Source organism: Ursus arctos, unplaced genomic scaffold, assembly GCF_023065955.2.
Source record: "Ursus arctos isolate Adak ecotype North America unplaced genomic scaffold, UrsArc2.0 scaffold_13, whole genome shotgun sequence".
In the NCBI taxonomy this organism is placed as follows: domain Eukaryota; kingdom Metazoa; phylum Chordata; class Mammalia; order Carnivora; family Ursidae; genus Ursus; species Ursus arctos.
Window position 1 is genome coordinate 63,277,000 of NW_026622797.1, and position 18,892 is coordinate 63,295,891.

Consider the following 18,892-nt stretch of genomic DNA (forward strand, 5'->3'; position numbering starts at 1 on the left):
TAGAGGAGAGGGAAAGGTGATAAAGGATGGTCACTATTGGAATACATTATTCCTCTTATTAACATGAACATGTTAAGCAAAACACTAAAGGAAGAACATCTACCTGTGGAAAAACTTTACTGAGACCATTCCCTTTGCAGAAACTAACACTTTATTAAGAAACATCCAAAGAAGTACAGCATACACCATTTTATTTTAGCCAACACAGACATAGAACTTATGGTATAGTTTCCTATTATCTTGAAAGTTTCATATTTACTCTAATAAATTCTATTATATATATACACTATATATACACTATATACATCTAGTGTATATATATATGATTCTTCAGTTATCTTGAAAGTTTCATGGGTGCCTATTAAACAGATGCTAATGCTACTTGATAGGTAATAACATTGAAAGTTGCAATAAATATTAGACCTATTAGAAATGTCTAATATTGTGACATTGGAATGTCATGATCCTATTCTAGAAAGTTGAACACTTCTGATTTTCAGACATGTCCACAAATATTTGTATTAACGTCTCTTTAAATTTTCATTATTTCTTTTACTTATATAAAACTTAGGACTTTCAGTTATGCATGAAATAACTTCATGTTTCAAAAAACATAGAGTATTAACATTGTCAAGAATAATAATAATTTCAGGTGTTTGCTGAAATTAACTCTTGGTTTGGGAAGGACCCTAATTTTCCCTGTATGACTCTGGCTCTACAGTGATAGATACTATATGTATTGAGTGCTGCCCTTCCTATGACAATTAAAAGTTTGGTTTGGAAAATGTATCCTTCACGGAAAGGGAGCATATTTATCAGCTTGTGGAATGTTCCTCAGATGAGTAGCAGGAACGTGCGCCCTCTTGGGTGACGGATGCAAGCTTGGTGGAACCCCCTGGCGCCCTTGCCAGTCATCTGGAAAAGATCACCACTCAAGAACTGGCCTTTACTGTGACACACTCACAATACCATGCGTCAAAGGCAAGGAACAATAGGTATTTTCGGTAAATTAGGGAAACAAAGTCACAGGGAGAAGAAGAAAACTATTTTAGCCTTCTATCAAAATATACAGAACACGGTCTTCTTCGTCACCTTGCTGTTCCCGTTTCTCTAATTTGTTAAATCCAGTCTTTTATTGCGATGTTTCCCAAATTTGACTTAGTCATGTATCAACTTCATGATTTATATCACACTTCAGCACTACATGTAGTTTTAAACCAAGTCATATATTTACTTAAATAAATGATTTAAAATTGATATCAGTATTATAGATAAATTTGCAGTATCTCTTTGTGTTAAAATAGAGCCAATAGTTTATTTTTTCAAATGTATTAATATATCATGAATTTTAAAAAAAGGCATGTTCAACATGTGGAGTCTGAAGTAATCTCACATGCCAGATGTTGAAAGTCATTGCTCTTAAGCCCCGTAATAAGGCAGAAAGGCATTTATTTATTTGGAGGCAACATTAAAACACATTTTCTCAAATTCACTAACCTTAGAATCTCATTCCACCTATACCTATACTTATTTACAGGTACAGGAACCCCACAACACAATGACAGTAAGGAAGGGAAGAATTGCCCAACTTATCGAAACTGGACAGTCTCTTCATTACACACACAAACATGTGTGAACACACACAAACCCACACATATGTGCACATAGGCACTCACGGACACTTAAACAAAAATGAAATCAACCACAGCCAGCCTGACTTTTGAACCTCTCCTGATAAATTTTATAAATATGTACATATATTTTTAAATTCAGATCATACTATATACTATATGTTATATATATATATATATATATATATATATTATTTTAACTCAAAGGTTTTATCATGAACATTTTCACAAGAAATTAAATGTTTATTTAATGGATCAAAGAGTATTCTGTAAGGATTTTTTGCAGAGTTTCCCAAATTTTCTCAGTTCATAGGCCTCTTAATGTCTCAGTATTTGTTCTTCACAGTCTCTCAAGGAAAAAAGTAGTTCTATTTTTAAAAAGTTAAGAGCAAACAATTTAATAGACATTGATATACTAATAATATTGTCCTTAAGAAGCATTTATATCTTAATGCCATTTGAAAAATAATACACATAAAATACAGAAAAAAAAATTGTATTCCTAAATAACCACAATCACAAACGGGATGTCTGCACCTTTGGTCATGGCCTGCTCTTCAACCCTTGGAATTTTATTGGACACTACTAGTCTCATTTCCTTTTCCACACTGATTTTTACACTGTACTTGTTTTTCTCCCTAGAACTGCCAAAAACCCAGCTTTGTAAAGGTACATTGTCACTGAAAAAATTATAGCCAATCTTATGATGTTGAAACTGTGAATTACATGACACTAGTGAATCATACATTATCCAATAGGCATCAAATATTGCGTTTCTCTCTAAAATTTATATTGACCCATTGAAACCCTGGAAGTTCACTAAAGCACCCTGGGATGTCTCATAGAAACTGCACATTTATGGTGAAATAACCATCACTAGAGGTGCCTGGGTGGCTCAGTCAGTTAAGCATCTGACTCTTGATTTTGGCTCAGGTCATGATCTCAGAGTTTTGAGACTGAGCCCCATGTTGGGTTCTGTGCTGGGTGGGAAGTTTGTTTGAGATTCTCTCTTTCCCTCGCCCCACACCCTTCTCACACGTTCTCTCTAAAAAAATAAAATAAAATAACATCACCAATATGCTCATCATTTTGGTTTGTAACTTAGTTTCTCCCTGCTTGATATAACCTCGGTTGGGGATGCTCAATTGGAAACGGGAGGGTCAGCTAAGTTAGCTCACTCTCATGGCTAGGAAGCTGATTCTGGTTTTAGTTAGGTGTTTAAAAGGGATGCTCATATTGGAAATACCAGTTGTCTGCCAAATGGGCCCTTCCATATGTCTGCATGGTCTTCCTCAGTATGTATAGTGAGGAATTGGCTCATGTGATTATGGAAGCTGAGAGGCTCCACGATCTGCATAAGGCAAGCTGGAGACCCAAGAGCACTGATGTCATAGTTCTGTCTCTGCCTGAAGATCTGAGAAGCAGCAGAGCCAATGGTGTAAGTTTCAATCTGAGTCATGGTCTAAATTCAAAGGCACTAGAAGTTTGATGTCCCAGCTTGAAGATAGGTAGAGAGAATAAATCCTCCCTTACGCAGGCTTTTTGTTCTGGTCAGAACCTCAACTGACTAGATGAGGCCTGTCCACAATGGGGAGAGCAATTGACATTACTCAAGTCCACTGATTTAAACATTAATCTCATCCAGAAGCACCAAAATGGACACACTCTAAGTATGTTTAACTAAATCTCTATGCACCCCATGGTCCAGTCAAGTGGATATAAAATTAACCATCATATCAATTTTTTTCATAATTGACAATTGCAATTACTATCCCAGTATATAAATATTTGGTCTTAGTCTCATTATTTCTTAACATCAATTCCAGAAGAGAAATTCTTCTATCGTAGAATCTAAAAACCTAATTTTTAAAAAAAACATACTGTCAAATTACCTCTGTTGGGGTGAGTGCCCATTCTGTCTCGTCATCACCAGCACCTGGTGGATTCCCTTTTACTTTTTAATCATTCCCCTTGTCCAATGATCTGTAGGCAGTAATACTTGGGATGAATAACTTGGGATATTTAAGGAAAAAATGTGATTTCTGGAAAAGGAATAAGCCAGAATTTTACAGTGAGGAGTATATATTTTATATTTTCTTATAGCAAGAACCATAAATACTCTCCATTTCCAACAACTCAGTTGCCTGTTCCCCTTTATGACCCAAGTTTTGCCCTGCTCTTCTGTCAATCTTTAACAAAGTTTCTTGCTCCATATTTTTTAACCCCATGTTAGTGTCTATTTTGTCTCAGAGCTGCTACTAAAATATTCATAGTGAGTTTAAGAGTTAAGTTTAAGTGAAACTTTTAACATCTTAATAAAGTCTTCTTTCTTCCTTTATGCTCTGTGGAAGATTTTTACGTTGTGTGTTATTGTGTTTGCAAAAGCATCTCTTCTCTAACGGAGGACTTCTCAGCAATCTTTGCTGTGTATTGAAATTGACATTATCTACATGTGGCAGCGACAGACACGGTGCATTGTGTGCTCCCTTTGTTGGGGAAAGCAATTTCTCATCGCATTTCCAAGAAAGTTGACCTTCTGTTGGGAAGTAACTTGGCACATCCGGTATCACATCATTAAACATCTTCCTAGCAGCAAAAGTTTAGGGATAATTGAGTCTATCTAGTTCAAAATAAATTTTATCCAGACTTCACTTATCCTAATTTGCATTATTAAGCTCAATACATACAAATTAACAAATTGTATTAGCCAAATCCACATCGGAACTTCAGATTTTGTCTCAGTTTGAGTGTAATATCTAACTTGATTCTCTTTGGCTTAAAATTTGCCCTATGGTCTGTGACTTTTAAAAAGCAGCTTACCAAAATTAACCCTGACCATAAATTTGTAAAAAATGCCTTCAGTCTTTTGTTTTACTAAGATATTATGCAATCATGGCTGTATTTGTGCATAACACAAGAAAGCAATTAAATATTCTCTCAGCAAGTACAAGTGCCAAAAGATTAAGTTATAAAATAGGAAGGATGATATGACTTACTGTTCTCAACTCCGCCCACATGTTGAGATTCTTTTAATGATTGCCGGCCTAACATGATTGTCACCAGATTTTTTTTTTTTTTTTTTTTTGCCTTCTAAACTTTAATGGGGCTATTATAATTGGTATCTGCATAACTGGAGGGGAAAGATTCTTTTCCTCAAGATATTGCTTCTTCTTCTATTTTTAGTCAGTGATTTTCCTACCTGCAATCCTTTAAATCTGTCAATCTAAAATAAGCAAATAAACAACCAGGCTTATCAAATTATATACATGCCAAACAGGACAGATACCTAATAAAGAGGCATCACTTTTGGTATGTATTACCAGTTCTCTATCAACTAAGTCTCTATTATTCCCAGATCCAATTAATAAACAGAATACAAGCTAATATTTGAATTTTAGGTCCTATAAACAGAATCTCTCTAGTCCTTTCTAAAATAAGTGCATTGTGTGAAAAGTAATTTTTCTTTGAATTTTTATTTATGTGAAAAAATAACTAAGCAAACTTCTCATATAAATAAAAAGGAACATAAAACATTTATTTAAGAGATTTTGACTAATTCTCATGTGTATGTAATTTCAGTTCTAGGAATTAATAAATATCACTCCTAATAATGCCTGTGTTTGATCACTAGGAAAGGAGTAATTTACACTCAATTTGTCCTCCTCTGTTTGGCTTATTAACCATATCAAGTTAACATTAATTGCTGTTTCCAAAAGGTCACTTATCACTTTGTAATCAAATATCCTATTCATTCTTAACCAATACAACATGAATCCATGTGTCCCTGGAAGTGACCAGGTTCTAGTTGCTTTTCTGGAGGTAAAATGTGCTATATTGAAAAACCTACCTCAATAAAAATGAAACAAATGCCTAGAAATAAACATTAATTAGTGATATTTTAAAATTTAGCTGTGAGAAGAAAAACATTGATATACAAGTATTTATTGCAATGATTTAAAACTAAGAAAATGGCATTTTCCTTTGTTACTGAAAATGAGTAGTAAATAAATAAATATAATAAATAAAAATTAAAATAAATACTACTAAATAAGTTAAACATAATACTAATTTCTAATTTCTCAGCAAAAAATAGATACTTCCAGAGTAAGAATTTAAGTTTATTGATTTGTTTATTACACATGAGTGATTTGCCTAAAAAATATAAGTTCTGAAAAGACAATGTGGTATTACAGATTAGGGCATATGTATTAAAATGATTAGAAAAGAATTAGCATTGCATAGTGATAAATTACATAAGCTTTGGAGCAGAGAATCTGACTTCAAGTTCCTCTTCACCACTAACCAGCTCTACGATCATTATCATTCATGTAACCTTGCTGAAGTTCAGTTTTTTCATTAGTAGAATGGATAAAACAATTGTAATCTTGAAGAGTTAACAGGATAAAAATACAAAATGTGTACAAAGTGCTTAGCACCATGCTTCCCTCATATTTGGGGATTAATTATGGATAATAATAATAATTATAATTATTAATACAAATGATGAACAATAACACATGTAATAAAGAAATATAGATTGAGATAGCAGAGAGTTAACAGAGCCTGGGGTCTTCTCTTATTTGAAGAGATATAAAGACATACAAAAGTAAAAGAATTTCAGTTAGAGCAGGAGTAAAGCATAAAAGTTAACCATATTACTGGAATCAACGAAGAACTTTACTATCTTCAATAAACAGAGAAACAGATGAACTAATAAAGTCATGGCTAATGTAAAGTTTATAAAACAATGTTACCAAAAAATGAAAGTGGAAGATAAAGATCAGATTCACTTCTACTTTCAGAGCAAGGATTGGTCTATACAGGATACACCAACCTATGTGAATGAGCACTCTTTCACCACAGGCAACATATTTTCTGAAGTAACCAGAATTGTGTTCCTTCTCTTCCCTCAATAAGAACCTTACTATGTCAAGGTAAAAATATATGGATTCTATATTTAATCCCATCTATGACATGGAAGAGACAAGCTATTCAACACCCAAGTTCAGGAACAGAAGTTTTAACCACTTTTGGTATTGTTGTTCTTATAATTTTCCTAAGGAGTGTTGTGGAAAGTAATCTCACAGATGAGCGGAGCAGTGACAAAGTCTGTGCTCGACTTTGCTTGAATTATGTGTTTGCTCTTTGCCCCATCATTGAGCAATATGAATAAAGCATTCTGATTTGGTAGGCCTACTTAATTAGGATTTCAAAAATAAAGTCAACTCCAACTGAATCTCCTAGCAAAAATTCTTTATAGTAAATAGAGGGTCTTTTGTCAGAAGAAGTAACTGGAAGTTACTAAACAGATGAAAACCAGGTTTCACTATAAGAGTTCAGATGGTTAAGCGTCTGCCTTCGGCTCAGGTCATGACCAGGATCTGATCTCCAGGTCCTGGGATCGAGCCCCATGTCAAGCCGCATGTTGAGCCCCATGTGGAGCCCCATGTCAGGCTCCCAGCTCAGTGGGGTGTCTGCTTCTCCTCTCCCTCTGCCTCTCCCCTCCTCATGCTTTCTCTCTGTATCTCTGTCTCAAATGAATAAATAAAATCTTAAAAAAAAAATCCCTTAAAAAAAGGTAAATCCCTCTTAAAAAAAAAAAAGGAATATCATTGTATTTAGCAATGGTGACCTTACAGTTATTAGACGTGAGGAAATAAAGACATAGTGAACAGTACAGAAATAGACAGATTCACCGAGAGGTAAAACACCAGGTAGTAGCTAAAAGAAAAAAGGGATGAGATTTTTCTTAAAAAAAAACACAACAAAAAAAGCCTAAGCCAGTTTAAAAGTTAACAAAAAGGATCTATTTGAGAATAAGTGGTTAAAGGATTAGATTCAAAGGAGATATTGGTCCTGAGTAGGGGAAGACCTTTCCTTTATTTTCATAAGAAAGAACAGGATAGGTGCAGACCTGGATAAATTTGCATGTTGATAGATCTAATGGCTTCTGTTTTCATTGAGAAGTGTAAAGCAGATAAGAGAAGATGCAGGGGGTTTCAGATGTTTAAGGAAAATGAAAATGGTTCAAAATGGTATGATTGATGGTAAGTATGTGAATTACGCAGGAAATCACAGTAAGATTGCTAAGGGTAAACTGAGGCTGATGAGACTTTATAGGGTTACAGTATATGTATCCTTGCTCTGTGACTTTTTTTTCAGTTGTGTTTGACTGTCCTTGATACAGGCAAAAATAAAAACTAAAACAAAAGGGAGAATTATATTCACCCAGGGTTAGATCTTTGACTGTTGAGGCAACAAAGGGAGAGGGTCAATGAAGTTCGTGTGTTACAAGAATGTTATAATAATTAAGTAGGGTTTTTAAATGGAGGAGAAAGGAAGTAAGAAGGGAAAAAAGAGCTACCGAATTGAGAGTACTCATAAAAAGTAATGGACTGGAGATCCTACTACAGTATGATGACAGTTGTATTAGAAATACCTGAAAAGCCAACTGGAAGGAGATAAAATCAGTTTCAAAAAATGTATTGCAAAATTTCAAGTAGCAGTTACATGGTATGAAATCTCTAAGTAGAAAGAGAATGCAGAGAATAAGGATTTACTCTAGTCCTCACCTTATATTAACACAGTCTATAGGTCCTTTCATGAAGTTGAATAATAAAGGAAAATGAGTTTATGATTGTAGAGAACATAAAGATAATCAGTAGCTAGGGGTGGAGGGGGAGTTGCATATCTTTTTAATGGATGAGAGAAAAAAAGGTGGAAATATCCTAGTCCAATTTGGCATAAGACCAGAGATGAAAAAACATAAAATAAGGGTAAAATCAAATTGGAAACAAAATGAGATGCATTGATTATTACAGTTAAGACTATTTTACTTATGATAATAAAGAAAAAAATTGAATAAAATAGAAGAAACTGAAAAGGAAAAGCTGAAATACTCATGAAGCACATTCAAACATAGTTCAAATTTTGCATATATTCGAATTAAATAAGTGAAATGCCATTTTATGACCCATTAATTGGGAAAAGATTGAAATATAATACCCACTGTTTGCAAATGAAAGCTTTAAATGAGTCCTTTCATATATTTGAAGTAGAAATAAATTGATACATTTCAAGAGAACAATTTGCAATATGTTTATGAACTTAGATATGATCAAACCTTGACCCAAATACTGAATATCTAAAAATATATACTAAAGGTATGTTCGAGACTTTTTAAATAAGAATATCAATCAAGTTTTTCTTATAAAACCCAAATGTTGCCACATAGTATGGAAAATTATTTTACAAACTAGTAAACTATTGACAATAAATAGTCACAAACTGCATACAAAAGAAGATCATAATAGTTATTACCATTGACTTATGAGATTATTTTTCCTGTTATATTTTTATTTTTCCTTTCCTTTCCTTTCTTTTCTTTTTCCTTTATTTTATTTCTCCTTTTATAAGTCAATATTTTTAATCCTTTTTATATTTGGACATAGTATTTTCATAATGAGAAATAATTAAAAGTGTCTTAGAATAATGGGAAAGGGATTAGTTAATATTTCATTCTAATATACAGAGTAAAAGAAGATTTGTTATAAAATGTCTATTAAAATATAAGAAAAGTATATTTAAAATAGCACAGAACAAAAAATCCTGCTACATGCTATTTAAAAGACATACACTCACCTAACGGCAGAAGAATGCGCATTATTCTCAAATGCACACAAAACATAGTCCAGTATAGATCATATGTTAGGTCATAGAATAAGTCTCAACAAATTTAAGAAAATCAAAGTCATACAAGGTATCTTTTCTGACTACAGTTGAGTGAAGCTAGAAATTGATAATAGTAAGAAAATGGGAAAATTCACAAATATGTAGAAACTAATTAACATACTCTTGAATAACCACTAGATCAATAAAGAAATCAAAAGAGAATTGAAAAAATACCTCAAGACAAATGAAAATGAAAACACAACTTACACAAACTTATGAAATGCAGTAAAAGCAGTACTGATAGGGAAGTTTATAGCAATAAATGCTTACCTTAAAAAATAAGATGTCCAATAAACAATCTAACTTTTCACTTCAAGGAATTAGAAAAAGAAGAAAAAACTAAAGCCAAATTAATAAGAGGAAGGAAATGGTAAAGATAGAGCAGAAATAGAAAATAGAAAAACAATACAAAAAGTTAACAAAGCTAAGGATTGTGGGGTTTTTTGTGGAAATAAACAAAATCAACAAACCCTTAATAGACTAAGAAAAAAAGAGAGAAGACTCAAATAAAATCAGGAATGGAAAAGGAGACATTACAGCACATGCCTCAGAAATGAAAAGGATCCTAAGGAACAATTATGAACAAGAATATACAAACAAATTAGATAATCTAGAAGAAATGGATAAATTCCTAGAAATGCACAACCAAGCAAGACTGAATCAAGAAGAAATAAAAAACCTTAACAGATTAATAACAAATAGAGATTCAAGTAGTAATCCCAAGTCCCAACAAAGAAAAGCCTAGGAGCAGATGGCTTCATGGTTGAATTCTAAGAAACATAAAAAGAATTAATATCAATCCTTTTTTAACTCTTCCAAGAAATAGAAGTAGAGGAAGTAATTTCAGACTCATTTTATAAGGCCAGCATCACTCTAATACCAAAGTCAGATAAATATAGTATAATAAAAGAAAACTGAGCCTAAATCCCTAATAAACATAAATGCAAAAATTCTAAATGAAATAGTAGCAAACCAAATTCATCAATGGATTAAAGCAATTACATACCATGACCAAATGAGATTTACTTCTGGGTTGCAAGGTAAGTTTAACATACACAGATCAATCAATGTGATACATTATATTACCAGTATGAAAGATAAAAACCACATGATCATCTCAATAGATTTAGGTACTGGACAAAACTCAACATCCATTTATGATAAAAACTCTCAATAAAATAGGTTTAAAGGAAATGTCCTTAACACAATAAAGACCATTTCTGAAAAGCTCACAGCTGACATAATCAATGGGGAGAAACTGAAAGCTTTTTCTCTAAGATCTGGTACAACTTAGGGATGCCACTTTCACCACTTGTATTCAACATAATAATGGAAGTTCTGGCAAGAGCATTCACACAAAAGAAAGAAACAGAAGACATCCAAATCAAAAAGGAAAAAGCAAAGTCGTCCCTGTTTACAGATGACATGATCCCATATGTAGAAAACCCTAAAGACCACATTAGAAAATGTTACAACTAATAAATAAATCCAGGAAAGTTTCAGGAGACAAAATCAAAATTAAAAATCAAGGGGCACCTGGCTGGTTCAGTTGGTAGAACATGTGACTCTTGATTTTGGGGTCATGAGTTAAAGTCCCATGTTGGATGGAGCTTACTTCAAAAAGTAAAAATAAAATTAAAATAAAAATCATTTGCATTTCTCTACATTAACAATCTATCCAAAAATGCAATGAAGAAAACAATCTTATCTATGACAGCATCAAAAAAGAAAAAAATACTAGGAATAAATTTAACCAAAGGGTTGAAATGCTTGTACATAAAACCTATAAAACATTGATGAAAGAAATTGAAGACACAATAAATGAACAGATATCCCATGTTCATGGATTGGAAGAGTTAATATTGTTAAAATGTCCTTATTATCCAAAGCAATATACAATTCAATTGCTGTAAGGGACTCAACGCAATCCCTACCAAAATTTTAATGGCACTTTTCACAGAAATAGGAAAAAAATTAAAATTTTATGGCACCACAAAGCAATCTTGAAAGAACAGACTTGAAGACACCACACTTTTCATTTCAAACTCTATTACAAAGATATAATAATCAAAACAGTATAGCACGAAAATAGACAAAGAGGACAATGGGACAAATAAAGAGTTCAGAACTAAACTTTGCATATACGGTTAACTAATTTTCAACAAGAATGCCAAGAATACACAATGTGGAAAAGAAATCTATTCAATAAATGTTATTGGGAAAACTGGGTAACAATATGCAAAACAATGAAATTATACCCTTACCTTAGATCACATATAAAAATCAACCCAAAGTGGATTAAAAACTTAGAAGTGAAACCTGAAACTCTAATACTCGTAGAAGAAAACAGGGGAAGAACTTCTTCACGTTGGCAATATTTTTTTAATATGTTGAGATATAGGTCTTTTTTTTTTTTTTATAAATTCTTTTTTTTTTTTTTTTTAAAGATTTTATTTATTTATTCGACAGAGAGAGACAGCCAGCAAGAGAGGGAACACAAGCAGGGGGAGTGGGAGAGGAAGAAGCAGGCTCATAGCGGAAGAGCCTGATGTGGGACTCGATCCTGGAACGCCGGGATCACGCCCTGAGCTGAAGGCAGAAGATTAACCGCTGTGCCACCCAGGCGCCCCGAGATATAGGTCTTTTTAATATATCCTGCAAATACATTATTTATCTCAACATATAAGAAACACCTACAATTTTCTTAGAAAAAGACAGTATGATTTTTTTTAAAAGCAAAGATAATAGACAGGAAACCAGCTTGTGAAAATTGCTCAGCTTCACTAATAATTAAGGATGTGAAAATTAAGCAATACTACTTTTTGTCTATTAGATTGGTAAAAATTTCAAAGAATTACAGTATCTAGACAGTATCTAGTTTATATAACCAGAATATGTAAGAGAGCTGTTCATCAGTATATGGGACACAATCAGTGTATGGGAGAGCCCCTTATCCCCAACAAATGGTGGTATCAGGCATCAAAATTTTTGTCAATTATATGACTATGGAATAATACTTCATTCATTTTTAATTAATTCAATTTTAATTTAATTATTCATTTTTAATTTAATTTAATAATACTTTAATTCATTTTAATTTAATTCATTTAATATGATTCTGATTACCAGTGAGTTTGAGCATATTTCATGTTTATAAATTAACCTGATTTTCAGGTAATATTCTAGTCATTTGAGAGTTCTTTAAACTGAGGATATTTTACACATATTTATTGTTAGGTATAAATTAAGAGAAAGTACAAAGTATACAATGGTATAATGAATGATCATGTTGTTTACAGTCCATAGCAAGTGCATATTATGCATTTGTCTTTTGAAAATCACCTAAAAAGATTTGAGCAATTTAAATGTGTGATACCACCCAATGATTAGAATCATATTATTTCTACTGTAAAGCAATGCCAAGTGAAGGAATCTGAAATCTTTTAGGAGAGGAGAGATAATCAAACGGGCATATTGCATTTGTGATAGTAATTCTTCTGAAATCATTATTTGAGGAATGTTTTCACACCAGTTACTAAATGGATTATTGATCATAAGATGACTTAAATGGTTTCAGAGCTAATCAATTGGTAATACATTCCCATAATATTTAGACAAGGACCACTGTTTTCAGGCTTATGCTTTTCTAATTTAAAGAGAAATCAGGATCAAGGTTTCTGCTCAATATTTTTTTTATAAACATAGCATATCAACTCCCACCCTATTAATAGCATAGCCAGTCATTTATTAAATGAACTAAAGTACCTATTTGACTCCAGGAAGTATGGCAGACCCTGAGTGCGCACTCTGAGCAGGAGAGCCGGTATCAGGGCTGATGGAATTCACAGTTTAAGAGAAATGTAGAACATAAGGGGGATTATATTAGTGAGAGGCAGTGTAAACTCCTGAACCAAAGCACTAGGGCCAGACATCCATGGCTCTAATCCTGGCTCTACCACTTATTAACTGTGTGACTTCAGGCAATTTATTTAACCTCTCTGCGTCTTCATTTCCAGTTGGTAATCAAGAGAAAATAATACTCTTAACCAACTGAGTTGTTATGAGGTTCAACGTACTTAACATGTGCAAATTACACAATAGTGCGTAGCATAGAGTATGTAGTATGAGGTAGCTATTTCAATTTTTCCATTATTATCATTTTTATTACAGTGACTGAATGGGATTTCATTTGGAAATAGGGTCCTTGCAGATAGAGATAAGGTGAGGTCAGACTGTATTAAGTGAGTTCCCCCCAAATCCAATGACAGGTATCCCCATAAAGAGAGGGAGATTGGAGACACAGAGAGACCCAGGTGAGAAGCCCACCTGGCAATGGCCAAAGAGTAGAGTGATGCAACTAGAAGCCAAAGAACACTAAGGATGGGAGAGGCATGAGGTAAATTATGTTTCTCAGATCCTGGAGAGTGAGCTTGGCCCTGCCTCCTGAACTGCGAAAGAATGCATTTCTGTTGTTTTAAACCAAGCAGCTTGCTGTCATCTGTTACAGCAGCCCTAGGAATACCAGCAGCAGCTATTATCATTCCATGTAAAGATAAAGACTCCAAAGCCCAATGGAGTTAATGACTTTCTGGAAGTCACACAATTAGGGCGATGAAGCTGGGCTTCTAGTCTCAGGCAATTTGATTTAAGAGCATACATTTTAACTACTTTGTATTCTTTGTCTGCTGATACATTGTCCTAATACCTGTTTTGTAGTCAATATTTATTGAAATGCCATTAAATGCCAAGCACCATTCCAAGCATTAGAAATCCGATAGTAAACAAAACTGAGAAAAGCAACCGACATTTTGGTCTAGTGAGGGTAGTCAAAGTAATTAAGAAAAAAGTATGTATTATTTTAGATATAAATGTTGTTAAAGAGAAAAATAAGTAAGGGAAGTAGGGAATTCTGATTGGGTGATCAGGGAAGATCTCTTCACATGACTTTTGAGTGAAGTATTGAAAAAGGAGAAAAAATACATATGTTCATATGTGAGATAAGAGAGATGAAGAGAAAAATCAATGCAAATGTTCTAAGGTACTCATATGCCTTAGTATTTGAAGAATTAAAGGAGGCACTGTGGGTGGAGTGGAATACAATGAATAGTAAGGGTTGTGGTTAAGGAAGAGTTAAAGGAAAACATTCAACCTGGATGAATATATATATATATATATATATATAGTCTATAAGTATATTCTATAGATAGATAAATAGATATGTGGGGTTTAATATGAAGACAGGATATAAACCTATGAGATTGGATAAGTTTATGCAAGTAAAGGTTGATAGAAAATAGAAATGAGCCACAAGTTGAGCTCTGAGCATTTCTACCTTTAAAAGGCCAGGGAGATGAGGAGGGCCTCACAAAGGAGACTAGAGAGTAGACTAGGGGCCATGCAATAAGTAGAACATCCCTTGGGTGTGTTGATCTGGAAGACAAGTTTATTCTTCCCCAAGCAATCTTATATGTCAAGAGAAATCACAACTCAACATATGTATGAATAATCTTTGTATAAAAATTTCTACTTAGACTTTGTATTTATACTCTATGCATATAAAATTTTGTTCAGAATTATTATAAGGAGAAAACGGCTGCTTCTTATAATACTTATTACTTCTGTTTTCAAAAACCTTTGGTTCATGAAATTATTTTATCATCTTCTTAAAAGATTCAAGACAAATATTTAACATAGCTTTATAAAGATCACTCTCTCTGTACAGTGAGAATCATAAGGGGAATAAAATGAATAAATTATTGCATCATCTCTACCTTTTCGCTATTCAAGCCATGTTTCTTATTGCACTTCTCTTCCTTACGATTGGCTGACTGTAATTAGCCTGAATTGCTGGCCTTGGTTGACTACATTTTGCCTTCACAGTTAGTTTATATCTTGCTACTGGTAAGTATATCAACTTATAATGGGTTATATCCTTTAAATAACAATATGATATGTAATGTTCTTTGACATTCATTTTATCTTTCAAATGTTGAATATGCATGTCTTTGTGTCACTTGTGACATGGGTCAGAAGTATTGTCTGTGATTATGAAATATAGGAAAGCTGACGGGTTGGTGTAGAATTAGAGTTATAACCTTGGCATTCTTTACCTAATTGGCTACTACACAGAAAAATGTTCAATTAACACTGTACAATTAATACCTACTATACGGAAGGAGAAAACGCTATTTTATAGGTTCTGAATTGAGTACAGTTTTATATATTTTGTCAGTGACCTAGAAGAATAAATGTGTATGTTGGCTAGCCCTTTAGAAGAGAAGATTATAATTCAAATGGACCTTGACAATTTGGAAGAGTAGTTGGAAATAATGAAAATCCTGAGGTCAGATATAAAGCAGGAACTACTGTAAGGAAAAACATGATCCATGCAAGATGGGGAATGACTAATTAGGCATGATCATGGCAGAAAGGAACCTAGAGATCACAGGGGACATGAATTGAACATAATTCAGCTCAGAAGCATTATTTTAGAGGCTTGAACACATAATACTGAAATGTACTATAAAAAACAGGACTGTTCTGATAAAAATATAAGATTAAAAAGTCATCTACATTTTACATTGATCAGTTTAAAGCTAAAGCAGTGTGTCAAATTTTGGACAGCTGAAAGCTGGAGAATTTGTAGAGGGCCCAAAAGACACAAGTAGATTAAGTGATTAGAAAATTGGAATTTCAAAGAAGCAATAACTTTATTTGAAATGTGTGATTGTAAAGGAGAAGCATGAGGAATGATTTAATCACTGCCTTGAAGTACACAAGTGGTGATTTTATGAACTGTTGACCAGATGCTCTTGAGCTTCTTTGTGGTCGAATTCTTGTTAAAGTTTCAACAGGGATGACATAAATTTGTGGAACCCCTCCCCCCCAAAAGATGAAAAACAGCACAGCCTAAAAAAACCACTATCAAGTGGCATGTACTAGAAAGGGTTATCTTTAAATCTCGCTCCCTGAGAATTAAGTGTGGATTTGGTCTTACAGATAATGGAGTCTGAATAGCAACTACTCCCAATCCCATTTCTTTCCTCAACCCAACCCTAGTGATACATAGTTTCGATTTCATCTGCATATGTATATATTTTGTTGGGGACTGTGTCCTTATTTTTTTCCCATGAGCTTTTACAGTAAGAGGTGATAAGAGCAAACAGTGTTTTAAAAATATTACTAGAAGTTTACAAAAAATAAAATTAGTTGCCCACACAGAAAAAGATGGCTTGAGATTTATCTCTCAAATCTGATTTTTATTTTGATGTATGAATTATCTGCTTAATACTCTTCATGTTCGCTTCTACTGTTCAATTCTGACCTCGTGGGAAGGCCTAGCTTTATGAGGAAATGGAATAAATCATTTCACTGATATGATTTAAGTGACACCAAAAATGTGCCTAAAAATATCTACTCTATGTTATTCAGCTGGCTTGCCCTAATGTTGAAATTCTTCACCATTAATATCATACCTCCAGGCACTTACTTCTCAATAAGATTTTATATATATATATTTTTTAAAGATTTTATTTGTTTATTCAACCGAGATAGAGACAGCCAGCGAGAGAGGGAACACAAGCAGGGGGAGTGGGAGAGGAAGAAGCAGGCTCATAGCAGAAGAGCCTGATGTGGGGCTCGATCCCAGATCACCGGGATCACGCCCTGAGCTGAAGGCAGACGCTTAACCACTGTGCCACCCAGGCGCCCCAAGATTTTATATTTTAAGTGGGTCAAAGATGGGGTGATCTAAGAGGTCTAAAGTATTGTAGCTTGCTATGAGTTTAACATACATCATTCTCTTCATGATTAAAAATGTACCTTCACTGTTCCCACTGGCACCAACAATCACAGAGTTTGAGGGGAACGGTTTGATGGAGAGATAAGATCTGCTGGATAGGAGAGGAAAGAGATCTGTCTTGAGAGCCCCCCATACTGTCTACATTAAGGGCACAGAGTCCTCAAAGCACAGGCAAACGGAGCCACAGCAAGGCAACGGGGATGATTCTCCCCAAGCTGAGCTACAAAGCATCTGAAAAGATGAATCAGAGAACTCTTTTTTTTTTTTTTTTTTGAATCAGAGAACTCTTAAGCTGTCACCAATTTCAATATTTTGCTGAGGGCCAGCCACATAGATGGGCAATAGGCATGCTGTGGCTTATCAGTGCAATGCTTGTTTTCTCAAAAGAAGCTGGTAGAATATCAGTTTTATCTAATTTAAAAATTTTGAATGTTTTGGAGACCTCATGCTTGTGACTCCTCCTATGAATTCTCAGGAAAGAAGTGAGTAGAAGGTAAGGTGAAAATATGTTCTTGAACATGGTACTTTGTTCTGAAACTATGTTAGTAGCAGTCTAAACATTATGTTTTCTTAAAAAGTTGTAGCTATATTAGTGTTGAGAACCAAAAGCATTTTGCCTTTTATTACCAAGAAATTATATTTCCTTGTTTTAAAATTTTTGAAAAAGGTAACCAAGAAAAAAATGACATTTAGGGAAGTTTTGCCTTAAATATAAATAGTATTTTATAATAATTTCAGAGTTTTCTAAATAATCCTTGGGAATATCAGTATCTTGATAACTGAGTAGGTCAAAAACACCATATACTCAATTTCTTCTCACTGATTGTTAATTTTTCTTGTACTGGATTTATTGATCACCTATTCAGTCATTCTTCAAATATTTTATAAACCAAAAAGCATGAGTAGGGAAGAAATTATTTTAAGTATTTAGACCAATGGAGTTTAACGTATGTGTGTGTGTATTCATTCTTAATTTTTGGCATATACTTTGCTGCCATCAAGGAGCTTAATGCAAAAAAAAAAAATGGATGCAGGAAGCAAAAATAATTCTAGAGAATAGTAGACGATGCTTGTGGTAGACATGGGGAGTGACATTCAATCAAACAGCAATCATGGAAATACTTCAGGTCTCAAGTGTGCACCTTTCTGTCATTACTTGCCTACATCAAGTTTTAATTATGTGTTTATATTTCTGCCTATTAGACTAGACCTTTTCATAGTTCAAGATCTGTTTCATTCATTTTTATATCTGTATAGAGAAATAGGATCAGCATATTAATGCTCAGCAATTGAAATATAATTATTTTCCAATTACCCTTCTCAATTTCCAATAGATTAACAACAAATCACTTGCTTATTATATAATTCTTTAAGAAGGCCAAAAATAAATATATTACTAAAAAATAATGAAATAGAATGTTAATATCCTAGTTTTTTTTCTTTTTTCTCTCCAGAATTTAGCCAAAAAATAAATAGCTCTCAATTAAGACAGGGATGAATGTGAGAACATTTGGGATGATTCAAGTTGCAGAAAATTTACCTTTTAACCTATTTGCTGGAATCCAAACAAGAATGTAATGATTCTTGAAACTGAAAGGCACAAAGTTTAATTTTTTTCCCCCAGCTTGGAGGTTTCCTCTTAATTGATGTGCCTCTTACCTTCCCCTCACAATTTCAGTCCCTTCCATTTACCCCCAAAGAAGAAGGTGGTGAAAGGAAGGGAATGGTG